The 24,971-nt window shown below is 38.1% G+C and overlaps 1 long non-coding RNA gene across 1 annotated transcript in view; it reads right to left on the bottom strand.

Moving 5' to 3' along the window:
- Positions 1-19,175: 19,175 nt before the first annotated feature.
- Positions 19,176-24,971, bottom strand: part of LOC125755457 (uncharacterized) — a 50,961-nt gene continuing 45,165 nt past the window's right edge. Inside the window, exons 2-3 of the long non-coding RNA XR_007412075.1 lie at positions 24,391-24,593; positions 19,176-21,626 (exon numbers count right to left, since the gene is read on the bottom strand). This is a non-coding gene — a long non-coding RNA (uncharacterized LOC125755457). The remainder of the gene's footprint in view (positions 21,627-24,390; positions 24,594-24,971) is intronic.

Consider the following 24,971-nt stretch of genomic DNA (forward strand, 5'->3'; position numbering starts at 1 on the left):
TCTCTCCTGCCTTGACCAACAGTGAATCAGAATTCCCCTCATGCCACAGCTATTTCTGAATCTTAGTTTGTGTATCTAGAAGAGTAGATAATGAAATTATACTTTCAGGTTTTAATATATTTCAGTTTTGATTGCAGAAGAAGTTATAGAGAATTACTTATGCTTAGAACTGTGTCTGGGCTCTTCCAGGGAAGATGGAATTTGATACCACACCAATTCATTTTTCTTTTCAACTGGATTTTCAGAATAGCAATTTTTGTATTTATTTATAATGTTTATCATTGCTCTAATGCTAATTTAATCTCTTTGAAAAAAATCTTCAGGCTGGTAATAAATGATACACTGGGAAATAGGGAATTGATAATACTTACTGATTTCAAACTCTGACTGAAATTCCAGTTTAAATCTACACTTAGGAATTATTTATATCCTCTTATGTCATATCAATTTAAATAATATCCCACTCACTGGGGCATAAAGAATAATGCTAATATTAAAGTTTCTATTTAATATTTGCTAATTGCACATGAAAGGGTTATATCAGCTGCATTTAGGATGTTTTTTTATTTAATCTTACTGTATTAGAAAATCTATGAGGTTAAGTCTCCTGAAATTATTGCTTTTAAATATTGAGTAATAAGAATATTGTTCCTGTGATGCATTCAGAATCATGTGGCCTTGAATGAGTTTCCTCCCTGTTGCAAAGAGAGAATAGCAGGGTGCTTGGTCTAATCTTGTTAATAAATAAGAGTGATTGTACTCTCATTTTAAAATATTAAATTTGTATTTAAAAAGCTATTTTGTTTATGAAATATGTCCATCATCAATAGGCTTTGTAGACTTTATAAAACCAAAAATCTCATGAAAATCAAATGAATGTTATTACTGCAAAGTTGTTTCCTATCCTAAAGAGATGCATATAAACTATAGTTAATGCCCTACCTCAAACCCTTAGCTTGAACTTTAATTTCTTATTCATTCTTCAAACTCCAGCTGAATGCCTCCACAGTGGGGCAGAGTGATGAGGGTAGGAGACTTAAACCTCAAGACATAACCACATGTCCTTATGAGCTGTGTGCCCTTGGTCACATTGTCTAACTTCTCTGAGCCTTGGTGGTTTCTTTGTCTGTGAAAGGAAAATAATAATCCTACCTTGGAGTCCTTTTTTTTTTTTTTTTGTAAATAAAACAAATACTTTAGAAGTCCATAATGGTGTAAAGAAATTGTTGAATAACAATGTTCATGGGCTTCACCAGTCTATGGACACAAATTGGTCACAGTAAAATAACTCAGTTTCAGCTAGTTCTTCTTACCACCTACTCTTGTAGAAGCTCTGGACCACGACAGAGCATCCTCCCTTGACATAGTTCCTCTACCATTCTTATATGTGCTGATCATTAAGCGTGAATAATTACCATACTGCCACTAATTCTATGCTTGCCATTCCATCCTACCCCTACTCTTCCCCCATCAAATCCATATACAAGAAGTGTTTTTCAGGGTTCATTTTTCTGTGCCTAACTCCTTTTAACTCCATAATGATGGTGATTTTTCTCCCAAGAGATTCCCAGACTTAAGCAGACATGCTCAGACCTTTCTGAATCCTGCTTAAATTCTATCTGTGACACCATACAAAAGAGACTATGGAAAAAAAAAAAACAAAAGAGACTATGGTGCCTAGTAAGCTATTGCCCTGTCCAGCAGCAATGTCCCCAGATAGTGTTCACTCTCCAATGGGGGAAATAAGTTACTAATACAATAAAAGGAATATAATATATCTGAAAGTATGTTATGCATGGCATAAAGGTGATATGAAAACAATTGAGGAGATAAAGGGAATCCAATGTGTTGAAACTATTAGGGAGAAATTCAAAGAGAGGATATGGGTTCTGATCTGGATGAAAAGAGGGATAAGGTTTTGGCAGAAGTGGGGAAGGATAAAACCTGATGACAGGGCAGCCTGGGTGGCTCAGCAGTTTAGCACCACCTTTGGCCCAGGGCCTGACCCTTTTATTTATTTTTAAATAAAATAAAACCTAAAAAAAAACCTGATGACAAAGTTTCCCTAGAGCAGACAGCAATGTGAAGGGATATTGCAAAAGAGGATTGGAATGTAAGGAAGAAAAGAACTCTGGTGGTGGTGATAACAGTGGTGATGATGGTGATGATGTTGACAATTCAGGTGGTGATGATGTTGAAATATTGCTCTCTTTGATTATCATCCATCAGGGGTAAAATGTTAATTCCTATTACAGAATTTGTTCTACCCTGAATTGTCCACACTTCCCTTTTTATTCTCATTATTATTCATAGGCCATATTTACAGCCTAGCAATGTAGTAGTAGAAGAGAAGAGACGGGTCACATAACAATGCCATCCCATGGTACAACACTCTGCCCTTACCAAAATAAGCAGAAAAACTGATTGATGAAGCATGGTTTGAGATAGAAATGATACGTCTCTTCATAGAGGACACTCATATTTTATCTTTGCTTTTAGCTTTCATATTGATAGAACATTTATAATATTTCAGTGTTAGAAAATAATTAAAACTGTAACTTCTGTAGCTAGTTTCATGGATGCCAGTATTTCATGCCCTATCACAGTTTAGGTAGTTATAACACCTCTACTCTCCAGCTGTTGCTATTTTGTTATTGGGATGTGGGAACAGTGGTGGTTAGTGAATTCTTATAACCAGACTGAAAGAACATTGTCATATCCTCCTGCTACTATTCTTTCTATGCTACTGTTGTTCAGATTTAGGACAGACATTTCTCTCCAGAAAACTATTCTTAATTTCTTGTGATGTTACACTTTTCATGGAAAGATGAAGCAGTGATTCTCACACATCTGTTTGCTTTTTGCAAGAGAATCTAAGGAAAAGAAATTCCAAGAAATTGAGCTCCAGTGGTGGAATTATGTAGCAGTAAGATAATTGCTTAAATTATCAGAAAAGAGCATGTTCTAGAAGGTACAAGAACCACTGCATAGAAGTTATAGGTAACAAATTGAGGTCCAATACACATAAGAACTTAAATGTGAATATCTATTGTGGGAGTGGAGGGGATGTTGTAGAAAGAATTCTAGCACTGAATGGAAGCTCCAAAAGAATCATCTCTGATGAGGCACTCCCCACATCTATGAACCTCTGATAATGTCAGACTACGTGACTGTCAGCCAAGGAGAAGATATTTTTGGCTGGAGAAGTCTGTATGAATTTTTCAAACAACAGGGTGCCTGTGGCACATCCATAGGAGACTACAACCAAGCATAGGTCTCCAACATGCAACTTTTCCAAAGTGTACTAGGGCCATACTATGAAACATTCTTTACAAGCAGAAATAGCTAATATTGAATAAGGTAAACTATGAGTTTAGAGAACACATTGAATAGATGTTTCTGGTTTGTGAGACTAAACATGAATTCTGCTTCAATACATGGCTAATAAAGTGAAACTCGATGTGTGGACACATCTATAGTTAATATTTTTTTAATGCCTTAATTTGGAAGGTCGTGGTTGACTGATGAACAGTAACTCAACTTAAGACATGCTGATATTGACCAACCAAGAAATCGATAGCTGCTTAATAAATTAAAAGAAAATACAAATATATCAGACTTATATAATCAAATTACATATTACATTTAAACTACTTCCAAAGGCTGGTATTTGCCAAGAAAGTAAAGAATTCTGAATGTTTAATTAGAAGTATATTATCAGTGTGACCATTATTCAGAACCTATCTTCAATAAATAAATAAATAAATAAATAAATATATAAATAAATAGGAAGGAAGGAGGAAGAAAGAAACAGATTTGCTTCCCAACTCAGCAAACACAAAGGCAAAGAGGCATATGAGAAGACACAACACTGCTTGCCCTACAATTAAAAATGTAGGTGACATTTTCATGGTGCAATGTGGGATATTACAAAAAGACTTCATATCTATATGCACACACACATGCACAAGTTCACCATTGTTCTAATAGGTACTCAGAAAATTCTACCACTGGAATTTAGTTTTCTGAGTTGAACCCATGTGTCTAAAACATTGGGGAAGAGGAATACTAATACTGGTTACTAATATGTGAATGTGAATTAGTTTATAAAAATAATAATCACTGGAAATGATATATTAGAATTTAGAATTAGAATTTTAGGTATTAGAATTTAGAATTCTAGGTATATGATTTAGATTACTTATATGGGATTTTCTTAATGCAAACAAGAGAATGTCCAAGTTGCAAAATATGCACATTTAACATGGATATGATGGCATAATGTGGTGCTTAAGGCATTATGGTGTTACAGAGAGGTACTTATTTTAATATTTTGACCCTGACTTGATCTACAAAGCAGAATCGTTACATGTCTAGTAGTCTTAAATGACTTGTTATCTTCTCTCCAAAGTGTGATTGCTTCCTGGATTTCCTGCTTGACAAATACTACCACCATTTATTCCCAGTGCCTAGAACCCTCTTTGCCATGTAGTCCTTTCTCATATCCACTTCATTCCATCCCCTACTATCTCTTAATGCTGTTTTCTCCTTTCAGTTTCCACATTCTCATCATTTATCATTTGCATTATTGCCTCCCTACTTAAAACTATCACCAGGATGATCAATTCGAAATGCAAATCAAAGATCTTTATTTCCTTGGGCAGAATAAAGTCTGGTTTGGCTGGAATAGTAATGACAGAAGGGATAATAGTGGAGTTAGTAGGAATAAAGGAGGTTAAGTGTCAGGTTTGGGTAGTATAACAGAAAAACAGAAAGGAAGGTTCAGAAATCCTTGCAAAGGCAGAAAAAAAAAAAAAAAAAAAAAACAAATTTCCAGCTCTACAGAGAAAAACCTGACCTAAATTATCTACTCAAATCTTTTCTTGCAGAAGATGGAAGAGAAATGGGGAGTCATGACTTGCTTTCCCCAAGGGACAAGACTTTTCCCAAGGATAAGAAGTGAAATAATAGGAAAAAAATTTTAAACTTGGTACATTAGCCTGTTTCTAAGAAAGCCTGACATTGTGCATACTGTATGCTCTGAGCTACTGAGCAATGACAGGATGGTTAGGAAAGCTTTATATAGCAAGTGTGGAAAGATGAACAGAATTTCCCTGTGTCTCAACTGCTAGTACCATCACAGTCACCATCCCTACCACTAGGAGATACTGCTTGTTGACTGCTCACCTCAAATGAAGTCAAAGCATGGCAAGAAGTCTTATCATCTATTTAACATTAAGTCATATATTCCTCACGAATTATCTACATAATGGGCTCTACCTATTAGTGCTTGATTGAAAGTGGTTCTGGAGGGAGTCCATTAAAATGGATCAAAAGAAAAGCCCCCAGAGATGGAGAATTGAAAAAAGAGGAAATTTATCTTTTCCTGAGTCATCTATATGCTGGGGGAAGCTCTCCAAAAGGAAAGCAAATTGATTCTTCCAGTGGTGGATCAAGTCCAAACTTCCTACCCTGGACATCCAGCACCCCAGCATACTGTGCCTCATCCTGAAAGCCCTGCCTTCTCAGCCCACTGGGCCCACCTGCTCCGCTCAGGGCACACACATTAGCAATGCCTCTACATGGCTTCAAGTTGCACATGAAGCACCTTGAAGTATAAATGCTAATGTCTGGCAAAGTGGCTGAAGTACTCTCTCTAGTCTCACTTGAATTGAGAAATACCCAAACTTCCATGTCTGGTACAATGAGTTGATTGACATTTACCTGCATAAGAAGGCTTCAAGAATATAATATGAACACTCTGGGGACTCCCAGGACTCCCCAGCTGGTCACTATGTCTGCAATGCTCCCACTGAAATGCATGGTTTTAGCTTAAATGGAGTTCCTCTTTGTGATCAAAGTGTAAATCTCCCTTGGAAGAGCTGTAGTTTAGACTGATTTTGGTCATTTATAGCTTGTTGTAAATGACAGATCTGAGAGCAGGCACTGAGAGGGGGATAAGGAGCCTGGGGGAAGAGAAACTGAAAGGAGAGTAATCCTGGGGACACAAAAGACAAACTCTAATGATGTCTTAATTCAGCACAGCCCTTCTCAGAAGAAAAGTCTGTAGCCTTCTTTGCTCATTCAGTGCATGGACCTCTAGGCCTCATTCCTGTTTACCCTGGCCAAATGGTAACATTTCCATTAAACAAACCAAGGAGTTTGTAAGGAGGAAGTTTTGGTCAATAAAATCAATGTCCATAACTAAAATTTAGTTTAGTCATATATTTTATTTCAAATGTATATGAAATAATCTGTTACCATATAACCCCAGCCTCCTAGACCAGGCCTGCATCCTTCCCCACTCCACGAAAGTTCTACAAAGTTTTCACTTGGTCATCATAGACCTGCCTGGCCCCAGGGATCTGTGGATTTTTTTTGAATTTTTTGTTTTTCTTTTTCCCAGACTTGGCCTCGGCAAAAGCTTAGAGAAATCTAAATAAATCATAAAATGCCTTTATCAAGATGATTGGCCATGGTGAAAGAGTGAAATTAATTAGGCCAATTAATTTCCAAAGAGAAGTAATAGGAAATCATCACATTCTGACCCTTTCCAAAATACAGTTATTTTCAGACTCCTACTTCCACCTTTTGAGCTTTCCCTCCCCAGCAGCCCAACGTGTCAGCCTCTGGGAGAAAATTATCTCTCAAAGTCCCTCAGGCTGAAATGTCAGGAATTAAATGGATCATGCCTCAGGGACACTGGGACCTAGAAAAGCAAAGGTTTGGGGTCTTGAGATCTGAGTTCATCTCTGGTTCGACCATGTACCAGTTGTGGAACTCTGATGTCATACTGCACCTTCTTATTAGTCAACTCTCTGAATTCCAATGAAGAAAATTCCAGTCAAGCTTGCTTGTGCAGAAAAGGGACCATATTGGCTCATGAAATTGGGAGACCCAAGGTCTGGGGACTGGTTTAGTCAGAGCTAGATCCATTAGTTCAAATAACTCATTTATTTATTCATGCAATAAATTTTAGCTAAGGGCCTACTTTGGGTCAAAAGCTGTTTGAAGTGCTTAGGACACAGCAGTGAACAAACCAGACAAATCTGGTTTGATATGACAGATGGTGATAAGTGATATAGAGGAGAATATCATAATGTTGGGCACAATATGAGTGGCTATTTTTTTTACCAGGTGGTCTGAGAAGGTGATGTTTGGGTAAAGACCTGCAGGAAGACTGTTAGGAGGCCCATAACTGCCTTCATCTCTCTCATAGTCTCCATCACATCTCCTGGCTCTCTTCTTTTCCTGGCTTTAATCTTAACAGGCTTATTCCCCATGACAGCAAAGATTCTGGGCCTATGTGGCCCTGCCAGCTCATCTCTTAGAAGGAGAGACATCCTCTCTTTCAAAGTATCTCCATCAATCCCTAAGAAAGGACTTTGGTCATCTGGGTCACAAAACCACTCTGGGCCCCCTCAGTGGAGGAATCCAGCATTTTGATTGGTCATCTGGATCACATGTCTAGACTTGGTGCAGGAGAAAGCAGAGCTAGGGGATTGAGAGCCTCACTAGATAAAGAATAGAGTAGGAATAGAGATGGGAGAAGGAGCACTGGGCATGGAAAAATAATAGCTGTCCACTATAGCACTGATCCTCAGTTTCCTTGTCTGTAATAGGAACATAAATGTCTAAATGAAGAGCTTATGCACACTACAGGTAGCATATGTAAAGTATCTGGTATATAACAACTTTGTGCTAAGAACCCCATGGGCCTGGCCCCTGCTCTATATGTTTCTTGCTGGGGCAGGAGTAGGGAAGGCAGAAATATAGGCTGTTTCTAGTATTTGGTAAATGCCACAGTTCTATCCTTTAGGGTTCTTCCCTCCAAGACTGGCATGTATCTTCCACATTACAACCAACAGCTCACTTTCTTACTACTACTAATGATAAGCACTCAGATCCTTTCTTCATGAAGACCATATTGCTAATAATTCAGGGGAATAGATAGGGAGATATCAAAACCATCAACAGCTGAAAACCTGAAAATTTATCATATTTTTAAAAAACCTATGGTCTTTGGTCTTGAGCCTGAAAGGTATATTTGAAAATAAATGAATGTCTATTTTCTGTCCTTATTCTCTAAAAGAGACTTTACTTACACTCAGTTTCTTTCTGAAACCCCTCCTCTGTGCAAGAAGACTCCAGCTTCACAGCAGTCCCTCTCCTCAGCCTGTAAGCCTAGAGGTAAAGTCAGCTCAGAACATTTCAGAACTTTTACATCAATGTGCTCATATTTGGTAGAGTAACACTGAGAATGGAGAGGAGGGGATGAACAGAAGATAAATCAGGTCTTGATCACTGACAGCATAGGAGAAGGAGGAAGGAATTGAGAATGACAACTAGAGGGGCGCCTTGGTGGCTCAGTTGGTTGAGTATCTGCTTTTGGCTCAGGTCCTGATCCCAGGGTCCTGGGATTGAGCCTTGTGTCAGGCTCCTTGCTCAGCAGGCAGTCTGCTTCTCCCTCTGCCCTTTACCTTGCTGCTGCTCATTATCTCTCTCTTTCCCCCTTTCTCTCTCTCTCTTTCTCAAATAAATAAATAAAATCTTTTAAAAAATGACAACTAGATTCTGATAAAGTGACAGGGAATGATAATACAAGTCACTATAGGAAGGAAATGGAACTAGTTCTGAAAAGTTGAAAATATTGAGCCCTTTTGTATAAATAGAGTGAGTTGCATGTGGAGAATCTAGGTGAGTTGAAGTGGTAGCCATAGAGACAGAGAGAAAGGACAGATTCAACAGGACTCCACAGAGAGGACCCCAGAGTACCATGAGACCCGAGCAGAGGAAGAGGGACACACACACAGGAGAATGATAATGATTTGTCTTATTGTAAACATTCATTGGGGAGGTCATCGCCAATACAACCAGTATGAACAACATTGTCCTCATTATACCAGGACCTCCCTTCCTCACATATTCTTTGTGTCCTTCTGTTGCTAATGCCCAGGGTGTCAGAAAGCTCTGACCTCTCTCACTTGTGGGACTCTGGAGGGGACTGCTTAGAATACCCTCTTCATCTACTACAAGTATGCAGTCTTAGGTCTGCATTACCTTTTCATGCCAATCTCCCTTTAAACGCTGCCCCAAATCCCATCCTTTGTGTCCCTGCTTTCATGTTTCTCATCACAGAAAGAGGTATAGACACACAGAGGAAGTCCATATCAAGAGACTCCCCAAATCCTCTCAAATCTCACCATATTGGCTGATAACTCCTCTGGATCTACACTGAGTCAGTTCTTTGATACAACTCAGCTCAGGTCTGAGCAAAACTAGAGTGGAGGCTGCAGCTACATCTGGGGCTGAGCTGTGCCTGAGAAGAGCTGAGCAGTCCTTGCACTCTCCCTCCTAAGCCCATTTATTTTCTAAATGATCTGTTTGAGTGAGGTAACCCTGGTGATTGTCAGGGAATGGATTACTTGGCTACACATTGCTTTCTGCAATGTGGGTATTGACAATAATTTTACATACCAGTACTATTTCATGACCATTGCAAATGATGGTGTCCGAATGGAGAGAGAACAGTGTGATTCAGAGCAAGGCATGGCCCAGGGACAAGCACAGGACCCATTCTGCTTTCTCCCAGCAAAATGTCTCTCTTGGGTTTGAAAGTGACGTTTATCAGCAAACAGTTATTATTACTGTTTTATTATTGCCTCAGTTAGCATTTATATGGCACTTTGTATTTTCAAGGTGCTTTTAAATCATTTTTACTAGTGAGAGAGGGTAGATTCTCAAGCACAGATGGAAGAAGGTAAGAGGCTGGATTTTCCTGCAGAAAGGAGAGGTGTTTTTGCAAACAGATTGTCATTCAGCTCTCTAATTTTCTTAAAATGGTGGCTGAGAGCTATAAAAATCATTTGTACAGTAATTATCCAATAAAAAGTCACTAAGCCAACTAAAATGCCAGGGGAGAAATTATAAATGCCATGCTACTATACGGTCACAATAAGAGAAATTCATTCATTCATGCATGTATGCATGCAATTCATTCATCATAATTCACTGAGAAATGAACACTTTTCCCCCAAACCACAGCTAGTCACTGCAAGAAATGGATTTATGGCCTTTACCTTAAAGGATTTAAAATCATTATTTGAAATATAAAATGCAATCACATCAAATTATTGAGATCATGAAGCAAGTAGTACTAGTTAAAAATATAAGAGGGATTTAGATAAGGAAGATGTATGTCTTTGGGCAGAGGTATTAAGAACAGGCTTCCTAAAGGAACCTGGACTTGGAAACCTTTCAGAACTTGGAAACCTTTCTGGAGAGGTGATTTGAAGAAGACACGACCTCTGTTGCCCAAGAATTTAGTCCAAACAATTGAGGTCGTAGGATTCTCATATTTAAAGAAGGAGGCTCCACAAGGAGGTATTATAATTAGTGGGAAAGACGTGACATTCTTTCAGATTTCAGAGGAAGAAGACAGAGCCAAACCTGGGATGAATTTCAGTTAAGAACTTGTGTCGGTTAAAGATATCAGAGGGATTTCTAAGAGAGAGTTCAAGGAGGAGGCACTTTTAAAAGGGTTCTCATTCAAGATCCTTTTGTAGAAGGTGGTCTCCATTCTGTCATCCAACCACAAATAGACCATTCAGCATGTCTGAAAAGTATCCATATCTTGGGAGTCAAAAAAAACCTTCTATTCTTACCTTGTCTCCCCATGCCATTTGACAAGTATAAAATCTTCAGACAGAATGGTTGAAAAGAATTCAGCCAGTATGCCAAATAAATTAAATATTTGGTATATAGAATCCACCCATGAGCACTTATCTATTAGTTACTTATTCCCAGTCTTGATCTAGTATCTAAAATGAAATTCTTTTAAAAAGACCATTTCTGGCTTTTAGGAAAATTACTATCCTGTAAGTAGAAAGCTAAATTGTTAGGAGTTTAATGCAAGTGGTTTGAAGATAAAATCATGTAGTCATGTGAGAGATAGGAATAGGAAAAGTGACAAAGATCATGATGCTCTTCCTTTGGGTACATGTCATGGAATGGAGTCTAATAGGGAACTATGTTGGAAAGAATGGAGATTTAGAAGTATCATTTCGTCTTGGTACCAAACACATAATTCAAGAAGGATATTATAACTGGAAAAAAAAAGTGTGTATTTACAAAGTAATAACTGCAAGCAAAATTGGGAAGAACATGAGCATATTTTCCAATTTTCTCTCCAAGTCATCACTCTCTTTCTACCTCCCCTCACTTGCCTTGAGTTGTAATTTCTCACATTTTGCAACCCTGGTTTCTCTCTAAAACCTAGCATTGGTCCGTTGTGGTAAGGGCAAGTCCGCGCTCTTGGATTCAGAGCCTTTGAACTCTGAAGACCTCTACTAGTTACTAATATGTGGCTTTAAGGAAGTAAATTAACTTATATAACTCTGATTTCTCATTGTAATTTGGGTGTAACTACTTCACTGGGTTGTCGTAAGGATGAATTGAGGATATTTGTAAGGTACTTAGTATCTTTTCCAATACATAATAAGTAAGCACTAAGCATTAGTCTTTACATTATATTTCAAATTTATCCAAAAGCCACAGGATTTTGCTGTTTAAAATACTCCCAGAATTCCAGTGGTTTCCAAATGATGATAAAATCAATCTTAAAAACAAATCTCTACTAGTCTATTATTGTTTATAATCGTTTACATTTATTTGATGCTTTAACATTTACGAAACTGTAACACATACTCATTTAAACCTCAGATGGTTTAAGTTTATCAGAGGAGGAAAACTATGGTTTATAGAAATTAAGTGATTTGCCAAATCACACAGCTATTGAGAGGAAGAAGTGGGCCTTGAACATAAGTCCTTGGACTCCAAATATGTAGTTTTCAGTGCTTTGTACAATCCCCTCATGTGTATAAATATGAATATTAACATGAACCTACTTAGATAAATCACACAACTGGGCCCCACTTCCTCTCCTGGGAACATACTTTTATTTAAGAAGAAACTCATATTTTATAGCTCTAATGATTAGAAAATTTAGCATTTTAGAAGACAAGTGGAGGGAATATTTTGGAAGAAAATGAAGGTTTTAGGTACTTTTAATTCAATATGTAATGTATATGGCCAGCCATTCCTCCCATGACAAGAGTGAAGACAGTTTTATCCATAAAGCACCTGCCTCTGTCTATGGGCAGAGGAGAGAGGGATGAATAATACAAATTGTTACAGGCACCTCAAACCATTTTTGAGATTGCAAAGAGCAAAGGGCCCAGCCAAAAGCTTTTCTAACATTTCTACATGAAATTTATTGTCTTACCCAATAGTCCAATCAATAAACTTGAGTAGGAGCCAGGAAATGAAGAATTTCTGTTTGCTGGAAACTTTTTGATTTGTTCTATTATCATAATTGATGACCTGGAATCAAGAACTTACTCAACCAGAATATCAAACATCTCATTCTCGCATAGACAAATGCCTCTGGAAACCGATTAGGAAAGTGTTGATTCACTTAGCTTTTCCCTTCCCTGGCAAATTCCTTCTTCTTTTCCCTGTTTATCCATCTGACTTAAATGCTACATCATAGAACATGGAGGGTACTGGAGGGCTGTTTCATAGTCTGTGCAGTCACAAAAAGCCTTACTAGGGTCACAGAGAGGTCACCTATGAAATTTCCCTCTAAGAGTACTTTACTCTCTCCAAACAGATACTGTTGTAATTTCCCAACTGTCAATTTATTTGTGGCCTATGGTATTCAGTACAACTCAGTTTAGTTTTCATCATTCTTGAGCACCTCTTTGATCTGGCAGTTCCTCAAGCACACCAGTCTCATGGTCATCTTGTACCTTCGCTTATAGAGTTAAGTCTAGCCTGTGACTTTCTACATCTAGAATTCCCTGTAACTGGCTCCTTCTGACTTCCAGGTATCAATTCAAATATCAGCTCTCCAGAGAGGGATTCCCTGACTTTTCTAGCTAAATTTCATCCCCAGCTCCTTTTTGACATATCACGCTGTATTTTTTTTCTTATATCATTTATTACTCTCGGAAACCATCTTAATTATCCACTTACCTGGTTAGTATCTATTTCCCTGCACTTGAATAAAATTCCCACAAAGGCAATGGATTATCTGACTTATTTTTGCCATATCCTAAGTCCCAGGTTAGTGTCTGGCACATAGTAGATACTTAATTAATGTTTGTGAAAGTAAAGAAGATAGAAGGGAAGCTTCATGGGTTTCATTTCTGCTGTACATAGTCTATGCCACTGTGAAATTTGTTTCAAGCTACTTCTTTTTTATATTGATGATATCTTTCATTAGTTGGTTCCTCAAAAGAAGAGTTCATGTCTTCTATGTTTATAATATCTCCCATGGCTGATTGTGAAACTGGTACTTGGTAAATTCTTAGTGATTGATTCATAATTGAAAGTAAAGAAGTAGTAACCATGCAATTAAGACCAAAATAACCATTGTAGACCAGACTGAACAGGTAGATAAATAAATATTTGGAGGCCATCAGTTGCTGAAAGAAGTGGCTTAAAATGCCACTTAGCTTTTGCTTGTGCTTTTGGTTGAGAGATTCCGATAAGGAGATGTACAAATGTAGATGAAACCAGATACAAAGGACATTGGAAAGGAAGGCTGGATGGAACACTGTGAATGCTGAAGAAAATGGGAAAGAGGAATACAGAGCAAACAGGCTTCTAAGTTTGGGAGACTGGAAAATTGCAGTCTTTAGTTGAAATTAGGATGGTGGGATGAACAACTCATTAGAGATACGAAGAGAGATGAATTTAGGGTTAGAGAAAACTGAGCTAAAAATGGTGGTAGGTTTCTGTACATTGATTTTGTATCCTATGACTTTACTGAATTTGTATTTCAGTTCCAGCAGTTTTGTGGGGAGTCTTTGGAGTTTTCTATATAGAGTATCATGTCATCTGCAAATAGTGAAAGTTTTATTTCTTCCTTGCCAACTTGGATGCCTTTTAGTTCTTTTTGTTCTGTGATTGCTGTGGCCAGGACTTCCAGTACTATGCTAAATAACAGTGGTGATAGTGGACATCTCTGCCTTGCTCCTGCCCACAGAGGAAGAGTTCTGTTTTCTGCACAGAGGATGACAGCAGCTGTGGGTTTTAGCCTAGGTTGCTCTATGAAAGTGTGAAGTTACCGTATGGTCCACCTGAAACTAATAGAACACTGTATGTTAACTAACTGGAATTAAAATAAAAACCTAAAAAATGCATTAAGCCAGACGCATACAAAATTTTATCATTTTATCATATAATATATATTTAAAATGTTGAAAAAATGGTGGTAGAAAATGCAAAGTGGGAATGCTTAACAGAGTACAGAAGGTAAAGCTGGAAACAGATTAAGATAGTCATTCTGTTTGAGGTTATCTTCGATTCTGTGAAAGTGGATAAAAGTTCCCAGAAAAAGGGAGAGGAGTCTAAGGACAGACCTTAGAGAACACATATAATACCAGATTTGAAAAGGACCAAGAGAGATCGGGTGTGGGGGCAGGGAGGGGGCACAAACGAAAAATTTTATGGAAATCAAGAAAAGAGCCTATTTCATTAAAGCTATGAAGTACATCTGTGAGTCTTACTTTTACAAACAGAAAAGAAAGAACCTGAAGGTGACTGCCTTTGTTTTTATGTGTGCAGTGAGGAGAGGGGAATATTTATTTATGCCCATAATTCGCTTACTTCAATTATTTTTAATTTGTTTATTTAATTCAGTTAGTGCATAAATGTGTTACAGTAATGAGATAGAAAAATACTTCTATGACCAGCCTCCATCCCCCACGCCAGTGCCTTCACAGAGGTATTTTGTACACACTACCACAATCCTTTTGTGTGAATTTTATACTTACAAGGTAGAGATCTATAGTTTTGTTTAGGTGGTTTATAATGATACCAAATGGTATTACATTGAAGGTCATAACTTGAAGCTTTTTAAAACTCAATTATATATATTAGAGAATTTTGTATGTTAGTACATGGGTCTACATTATTCATACTTACTGCTGCCTGGACTCTTACAGAATAGCTATCCATACCTTATTTAACCAGAACCTTCTTCATGAAAACTAACAACTCTGCCCATGTCTCCTGTGCCTGTGTGATTTTTCATGGTTTGTGCACCAATATGTGGAATCAATGGGTGGGAGAGTGCAGCCCCTGGCCCTTTAATTTATTGTTTCAGCCATTCAAGGCCCAATACAGGCCTGATCACAGAATGGGTGAAATAATTGCCAGCGAATTCAAATCCCTTGAGTTAACTGTTTCCTTTAGCTCTATTTTCCCTTCCATTGATTGGTCTATGGCAACAAGGTGACCTTGTTGTCACCACCCCTTGGATTTGGTACAGGAACAGAGCAGACAGAGAGGAAGTCAGGATGCTGCGAACCCATGTCCTGGCCCACAGAGGAGCAACTAGTGGCCTCTGTACTCTTGGCCTCTAAGTGAAACAAACTGACATAGAAGGAGGGCAAACATCCTGTTGAGTGTTCCATTGAAAACCAATCACTAGAGAACTCATTCTTCCTTAATCCCAAGGCCTCAGTGTATCTTCCTACCCGCAGCCCCAGATGATTCACACTGCCAACTTTTTACTGCACTGCCACACTAAAACACCCGCCACACTCAACAAATTTTATACTTTTCACTTGGTCCCACTCAATCCCATGTGGTGTTTTGAAAATATGTAAAGGGAAAGCGAGGCTCCAATATTTTTCCTCTCCTCATAAATATGGCATTTTAAATAAGTTTCATACATATTCATCCTTTGCTCTTTCTTTTTTCTAAATGTTCACCTATAGCTTAAGTTTTATTCATACCCTTCTCTGGTTCCCTGGTTTGAACTGAAAAATTGAAATGTAAAATATTAACCAAACAGTAAGGTATCTAAAACTCACCTTTCAGTGTGAAGCCTAAAAAGAAATGAAGACAATCTTCCAGTAATTTACAAGCAAGATAGTAAAAGAACATATCCAGTCTAAATAAAAAACAGCCATAGGAAGACAGAGCAATCTGTAAACAGAACATTTTTGAGTAGTGAGGGACTGATTTGTGTGAGCAATTTGTGATGTCAGTGTTATTAATTTAAAATCACACTTCAAACATTCAATCTTATGAATTCCCAGGTGGTTTAGGACTTTGCCAAAGTTTCTTAAGAACTCAGAGATCCTTATATATTGGTTCCCCTCCACTACATGTCGAAATGTGTCCAGAACAGATGAACTCCATCCAAAAATCATTATTTTTTTTCTTTCTTCTTCTCTCTCTTTTAAAAAAGGAAACTGAGCAGGAAATCTCACTTAAACAAGCTGTCTCACGACATTTCTGGCAAATCCTGATTCCAGCTAAGTTGAAAATATCTCAAGAGCAGCCTGTCTTACAGAATTTCAGTGCTTCTACTCCTGGGAAATGCAGAAATAGATGGATATGTGGGATTCAAAAGCTTCAAAACACCTTCAGAAAAAGCATCTTGACGTGAACTTCACAATGACCTGATTTTATGTGAGAAACATATGCTGCCCCTCATGTATCAGTGAGCTATTGCTGTGTAACAAATCACCCCATATCTCAGTGGCTTAAAACAATAAGCATTTTTACTGGCTTATGAGTCTGTAGGTCAGTTGGACAATTCTGTTCTTGGCTGGGCTCAAGTGTAAGTCTGCAGTTAGCTATATGTAAGGTAAGCTAACTCTGCTGCATTTGTCTGAGTCGTCTCACATGCGTTGCCTGGCTATGGGGTAGTCTAGGATGCCTCTGATAGGACAACTGGCCTCTTTTCCACATGGTCTGTCATACTCCATCAGGCTATCCTAGGCCTGCCTATTCTGAGAGAAGGCATAAGCGTGCAAGGCCTCTGTAGGCCTATCTCAGAAGTGGCACATCACCACCTGTCACCTTATCTCTTTGGTCAACATCATCACAGCCCAGCTTCAAGGAATGGAGACAAGGATTCCCAATTCTTGATGTAGTTACATTGCAAAGGGTATGGATACAGAAACCATTAAGTGGAGCCATGAATGTATTCATCTACTACACCTCATTTTTAAAGAAGCACTTTTTGAAGAATCCCATAAAGATTTTTTTTAATGTGTTCTCCAGAGTTCATTTAATCACCAACTTTTCATCAGCCACTCAGACAACACTTCCAAATGAGAGCTGTGTGGATGCATGATTATTACCTGAAATTTAGGAAGAAAAGAAAGAAAACAAAGACAGATATCAAAGTAGTGATATTTAGAAAATATATAAAGATTAAAGATTTACATTTATTATCTTCTATGTCCTCTTCCTCAAGCATGTTGGTGATGCAGCATTTCTTAAAAGTGTACCATTATTGTGTCCAGAACTTTCTTCCAACTCACTGCCCCCTATTTTGCAAGTTTAGATGAAGGTGCTTTTTTAAATCTTACTAGATGGTGTCAACAAAAGCTTTTCAGAAAAGGATCAGTCTGCATATCCTTTGCAGGGCCTTACTAGATGTATTGACTGAAATATTATGAAGTTATAGCTGTCAGGCTGCAGCACCAGGAAAATAACCAGGCCCATGTATGGGTATTCAGAGACAGCTAGACCCAACTCTTACCTGACCCACAGTAACTATAAGACATTGTTGTTATAAAGTGATTTCAGAAACGTGAAAATAGTGGGTAACTTCAAAGTTACCCACTTTGATATGGTATCAAACACCACCAAATTCACCATACTCAAAAATATTTTCCCAGATTACCACTGTAGGCTTTGATTCCATTGCCCCCAAACAGCTCTGCTACACTTGCTATTTTCAAATTGAAATATCTTCTTTAAAGTTTGTCTATTTTTGTGTAACTGGAGAATCTGATTAGAATGATCATTTTGATTGTTTCCAAAGAAAATTTTCTTTAGGGATCTATGTGAAATCACCTAAACAGAAATGCATATTCCTTTTAGATATCCTTAAATTACTGGAATGCATGGGGCACGGAGCAAAAAGGACACATGGACATAGCATTCAGGGCACTTTTGTTCTTTCATCTTTACCTTTTCAATAAATTAGTGTCTCAAAGTTTAACCTTCGTCTATAATCCATCTGGGGCTTTCTTTCATAACTCACTCCAGAAGGAACATTAGTGGATGTGAGTTTTCTCCCAGGGATTCGCCCTCCTTCTGTTTTAAATCAAAAAATGCTTTTGCAAATTAGCCAAAGGAGACAGGCTATAAGCTTCCTGTAAGAATCCTTCAGTGTGCCCTCTGGACTTTTTGTCTGGCTGTTCTCAAAAGTTGTGCAGGTTAGGATGAACACTGAATCTACATGGAACATGTATACATGTGGGGACAAATATATCATCCATAGAGACAACAGGCACCATTGAGATACTTCAATTAAAAATACACAGCATAAATGCTTACCAATCAGAGGAAAGCAGGTAGTTTTTCGATTTTTTTTTTATGGTGAAAACAGTGTTTAGAGACCATGTTAGTACACGTCTTATTTTACATAGGAGGAAACTGAGACTAATTATTTTTTCACTGAGAACATAATTATCAAGTGTCTATTATGAAGCAGGAACTGTTCTAGCCCTGAGGTATGACATAACAAAGATCAAGTGACTAATCTGAGGGCACAGGTCCAGTCAATGATAAGCCCTGCACGACAACTCCTATGCCCTCACTCCTTGTCCGAAATTCTAGACTGTACCTCCGCCTTTAACTGAATCAGAATATTTGGCAATGGGGGGAATGTACATTTTGACTTCCAATGCCCTAATCAAATATTTGCCCTTCTTCAGTTATTCACTTACCTTTAAGAGAAAAACAGAAAATCAGTATCAGGGGGCTAACTAGCAACTCCAGTAACAGAACTGAACGTCAGATCGGTACCCAGAGACCCTTGTGTTAAGGCATGAAGAGAATTTGTGTTTTATGAATTAGCTCCATTTGTTTACACAGCACTGGCTCTGTACATAGTCTGTACAAAGTACAAAGGAGGTCCTAAATAGAAGAAGCCGCAGCCCCACTCCTCACACAAGTGCTTAACTCTCCAAACTAAAAACAGCAGCAAAAGCCAGTGTAATGACTAGAGGAGAGAAACATTATAACTTCCACCAAGTTGCGCTGCCGGAATAGTCATTCGTGTGCCCTTGGTGAAAAGGCTTTTTGGAGAAGACCAATCTTGGGTTGGGTATGGAAAGAAGTAAAGGAACTATTGAAAGACATTCAAATCTTCCTTTATTTGTGAAAAGTCTTCTTAATATTTATTTTTTTAATATTTTATTTATTTATTCATGAGAAACACGCAGAGAGAGGCAGAGACAAAGGCAGAGGGAGAAGCAGGACCCTGGGATCAGAGTCTGCGCCAAAGGCAGAGGCTCAACTGCTGAGCCACCCAGGTGCCCCAAGTCTTCTTAATATTTAAATACAGTTTTCTAATCCAGGATTTCATTCTTTTTCTTTATGGATCCTACCTGTGCTTACTCAAACTCCATAGTTTCTCTTTCATATTCACCATTTCCATTGTTTTTAATTTTGTTCATTCCATTTCTTTGTGTTTACTAGTCTTGATCGTGACCACTACATCTCTAAAGGCTATTGTTCATTTGTTTGCTTGTTGATTTGTTTGTTTGTTTTCTTCAGTCTGTTCGCCCTTGTTCTGTATGTGTGCCCTTCTTCCCATGATGGTTTTGTTTTTCTCTTCCCTTTATTTTGAAAGCTACTCCAGTCCTTGTCCTATCTCCTTCTAGCCTCATGCTTTATCTTCCAGGGCCTCTGGCACCTCTGTATTGATCTACCTTTGATTTTTATTTGATAAAAGCATTTGTTTTCTACTCCCCAAAAATCTTGGTGATCTTTTCAGTCATATTTTCCAGCTGATCTGTGGTAACTTCTCGAATGTGTGCTATTATTGAGGTATCCTTCTCTAGTTATATCTCATTTCTGGTTTTCCTGTGCTTTTAATCACTTTTAATGATAGTGCTTTTCTGTTTGTTACTCATCTCTGAATGTGGAGATTCTCCAGCTCAGCTGCTGGTGGCAGGTTGGAGTTCTCTGGGATTCTCATCATGGCTGGTGGTGGGGTGAAGTATGTGAGTTCTCACAGCCATCTGTAGCCATGATTTCTCACCAGCACTCAAGACAAGCCATGCAGAGCCTTCCACAATACAGACTTCTCTTCTGCTTCCATCCAAATACTAGCCCAAAGCTAGCGTCCTACACCAAAAACTAGCTTCCTGAAAATCTGAGTTATTCCTAAAACAGCTTGCTTCTTTTGAGACTAGCATTCAAGAATCTTTGGGCAAGACCACAGCAATATTTACTCCAGGGCTGCTTATCCTTTACCACGAGGGCAAGACTCCTCTGTGTGCTCTACCAATACCTCATACATGTTGAGGTGGCCAGACTGGCTGGTGGAAACGGGTGTTATTTTTCCCCTGTTTGAGCACCAGGTACTTGCTCCTGTAGTCCTTTGGGGTGGTTTCTTCCCCAGGCAGGAGCAGTTTCCTTATGGCCCGCACTGATCAGTGTTCTGCTGAATCCTCACAGTCAGCCTCTACAGATGTCCAGGGTGCTTTTCTGAGCAGCTCTCTCCTCTCTGTGTTACTGTGCCCTGCAAACTCTAGTCACCTGGACTTCCTCAGATTCCCAACCCCAACTCCTCAGTTCAGGATATCCACTGAGTTCTGAGTTATCCTTTCCTGGTCTAGATCTTGAAACTCTCTCAAGGCAGTAAGTTTGAAACTGTAGGACTTACTTCATTTGTTTCCCATCTTTCACGAATCACTGTCTGTTGTCTGAGGTCCCACTTCTTGGAAACCATTGTTTTAGAAATTTTGTCATTTTTTTTCAGTGAGTTGTTTCAGGTGAAAGGGTATATCTGGTCCCTGTTATTCTATCCAGCCATACTTTCTTGCTATGAAAGACTTGTTCCAAATACTATGGGAAAGCTCCTCCTATTTCTGTTGTTCCAGAGAATTGCTCATTTTGTTCCTCTAAACACAATGAAACTGCAAACCTTGTGTGTCTTAATTCTCTCTGGGGGTTCCGTGTGCTCAGCACCCATGGTCTGGAGTGTGGCAATCTGGAGCACAGCCTCATGGGGCACAGAATGCCAATTCTCTCTCAAACCCAGAGCCACAGGCACCTCTGTAACTGTGCAGTCCTACTGGCACCGAATAACATGCAGTCCCAGGCCTCCGCCTCTCCACCTTTTTATTTTAAAGAGTTCTCTCTAAAAAAAAAAAAAAAAATCGGTAACAAGAAAAAAAAAAATCTGTGTTCTAATCCAGTAATGTCTTCCCAAGTTTAGCAGCAAGTTGGAGACCTTGCTGGAGGTCCTGGTGGTCATACCAGGGCTCATCCTCTTTCATCTCAAACTCCTCCACTAGGTTTTCTGCCAGCATCTCACCCACACTTCGAGCCAGCATCACTTAGAGTGGAGTCCTGGGCTCTGCCTTCATTGTCTGAGATATTCCCCAATGGGTCCTCTCTCAGTGTGAGACTGTACCACTACCTAACCTTCACTGCATGGGCAGTCTGCCATCCTACATTGTGGTAAAGGACACTAGAGGTTTCTAGGTGTGCTGTTTCACATTTACTTTCCTTTCTCCTTTATTTTGGGAAGAAACCATCATGCTGATTCAAACTTCTCTCCATCTGATACTGAGCTCCTAAGGAGGTAAGAAGTATAAGTTGATAAGCACAGAAATCCCTGTACATGACATGGAGCCTGCACACTGGGGCCTTTGCTTATGATACAGAGGAATGCAAGGAAACTGATAATATATGAAGAAGAACAAGAGAGAGGAAAATGGTAAGGACTTAGCAGTGCAAAAGGTATAGTTGAATACACACACCACCTATTTGTTCCAATTTGAATAAAAATCTAAATATATAAAATTAAGAATTTTTAAGTTAAGATATGCATTCTAGCAATGTTCAAATAACTATCCAGATAATAAAGGAAACATGCAAGACAGGTAGATAAAGGAAGAGGAAAGGTATCTAGGAAAACAAAGCACATGAGACTATAAACATGGCACACAATATCTGCTTGTATTTCTCAAAAGCTCAGTAAGAGAAGCAGCTTTCCTCCTTGCTAACTGACACTCCTTATCTTGCCTTCTATGAAGCATTCACTAATGGAAATAAAAATGAAGCCAAACTTAGAAAAATGTGATAGTGTCAACTATACTCAAGGAAAAAATATAATTACTTAGTCATTTTAATTACACATGCAGAGTAAAGCAATTGCTTGCAATTTACTGGTGTATGCCAAAAACAACTTAATATTAATAAATATTTGTGAGAAATCACTTTGTAAATTTTAATTACTTAACAAAAGCAATAAAATAATTTTTAATTAAAAAGTCTGTATACCCATAACTAAAATGACCCTTTGTATTCCAATATAGCAGCTTCTTTTAGAACTGAAGGATAACATTTCTGAGCTCCTAATTATATATAAATCATGAGGGAGAAAAGGGGCTAAATACCATATTGTCTCTTCCCAGTGAAAAATTGGAAAAGAAAATTACTAAAGGGGAAAAATGGGGGGGAGGGAGATTGTAATAGTCATATATGAGATATTTTCTTCATGTCTTGTAAGGAACCTTGTCTTAAAAAAAAATCTGGTAAGGTGAAAATCCAAAGTACTGAGGACTGCCAAAAGTAATCTATAACCTTGAAGTCCTGAATGCTACTTCTCTGCTCTTATTGCCATGTCAGTCTCCACTGGGCTAACTCATTACAATTCTTAGTGAATGAATTAATTGGTATTTTCTTATTGGAAATTGCAACCAATTTGTGGAAATTAGTACTGATGACTTTCAAAAGACATAAATGGTTGTGTGATTCTTATTAATAATCCCAACCACTAATCAGTTGTAATTGGAAAACAACAACTTCTAGGGGGGTGGATTAGTACTCTGCCTTTCTCCTCTGTGTCCAGAGGAGAAGGTTAAGTGGGATGACCTTACATTGCCATCCCAGGAAACCTGGACTCTTCAACATCCCTAATAAGGCAAATCACAAAATAAAGCAGTTTTCCTTATTCTCATTCAGTTATACAAAATTCTGCCCCTTGCTGTTATATGCCAAATCCTCTTCATTGTTAGCACAGGAAGCTCATAGAATGGAATTATTCTAGTCCTCTACGCAAGTTTTATAACTAGCTTCTCTACTGAATTTTTTAAGTTTCTGAAATCCTGGGTAAAAGTTTTATTGAATCTTATTCCATCTTGATAGAGCCCTGCAGCAGCAGAAGCTAGGCTATGCTATGAAGGGGAGCAAGAAAAGGACATTCTCTAAAGCAGACCTGTTTTCTGCAAGATGATTTACCAAATGACCTCCTTGGCCACAGTCCCTCAACTAATTTCAATCTGAATAGGGGAATAAGGTCAGACACCACCAACAATGTATACCAGAGTCATTCCTCTGATAATAGCAAATTAGCCTTGGGAAGGAACACGCATCAGCCTGAAAAATTCATGAAGATTCGAATCTGCTGCCTAATTAGCCACAGTGGTTGATACAGGAGAAAAAAACAGCCCACAACTAACAATGTCAAATTAGGGGCATTTGCTGGACCTTTCCCATGAATGGCTGAATCAACTGAAATATCCAAATGTCCAGCTAAATGAATATAATCATGTCTATTAGAAAGTTTTTCTTGATAATGCCAAAACTTGTGAGTATGGGTGATTCATGAAGCATGAATTTAAGTTAAATCCACTGTCAAATGAGATATATGTCCATGCAATAGAAAATATTGATGTAAATTTCAAATAAATATGAATCAGGAGCAATAGAGTGACCAGACACACACACACACACATGTGTGCGTGCGCGTACACACAGACAGTATATATATACTGCCTCTTACTGTGCTTGAACACTTCTAGTGAAATGTATAACTATGCATCATAAATTCATTAGTTCCCTTATTCCAAACAAGTTCTATTCCTCTTCAAAATCTTCATTTTAATAATTCCCTAGAACTCTAACAGGTAGTCATTGAAGAGAATAATAACAGACTTTATAGCTACTAAAAACTTGAGAGAAAATTTATTTATTTATTTATTTATTTATTTATTTATTTATTTATTTATTTATTTATCAGACTTGAAAGAACCTGGCAAGAATAGGCACATGGCAGACTTCTCCCATTCTTCTCTGTGTGTAGACATACAAGATCCGAGGAGAGAAGGGGAATTTCCTGAGAAAAATGAACTATTTATAAGAATTAGTGGTGTCTCTTAGAAGGGCATTTTATTAACTTTTTCTTTCCCATGTGGAATGGTGCTGGTTATGATAAGGCTCAGAAGCCTTGGCATAAGTTCAAATGTACCTTTTGCTTGAAATCTGAAGGATTCAGAGGAGTCAAAGTGTTGTGGGAAAAGACAGAGAAAATTAAACAAGAAACAGGCTACTTACCTCTTGTTCTTGGCTCTAGGCTTTATAGAGCAGTAAAGGGAATTTCGAAGTTTCTTTCCCTGGTACCGAGCACAACTCATTTTGGAAAGAGGGAAAGGTTTACCAGGGAAGAGATAATATGCATTTGCTTCAGGCAGTCACATCTTATCATCTCTGGGGAAACACAGTCTAATGATGGATGGATGAATGGAGTGCACTAAAATCTGGAAAAGAAAATCATATTTCATTACTAAACTTTATCATTAAAAAAAACTTTATCATTGCCAAAGCTTCATACTTTATACTTCATATCGAGTCATAATTGAGTTCTCTGTAATGTACATATATACTGGTTATGAAGGAAATATGTTATGCATCTATATAGATTTGGATAATATATATGTGTATATATAATGTTATATGTATACATACATACATACTAATCTATGTGCTAAGCAATTAAAGGAAGGATCTAAGACAAAGAAATACATGAGTTCATCTGACTTCAGGAGCCCAGAAATTGTTTTTTGTAGGTTAGATATATTTACAAAACATATCTAATAACAAAGCCCAAGAAAAAATTCCCAGTGAGTGCAATGGAT

The sequence above is a fragment of the Canis lupus genome, chromosome 7, assembly GCF_003254725.2.
Source record: "Canis lupus dingo isolate Sandy chromosome 7, ASM325472v2, whole genome shotgun sequence".
Classification (NCBI taxonomy): Eukaryota; Metazoa; Chordata; class Mammalia; order Carnivora; family Canidae; genus Canis; species Canis lupus.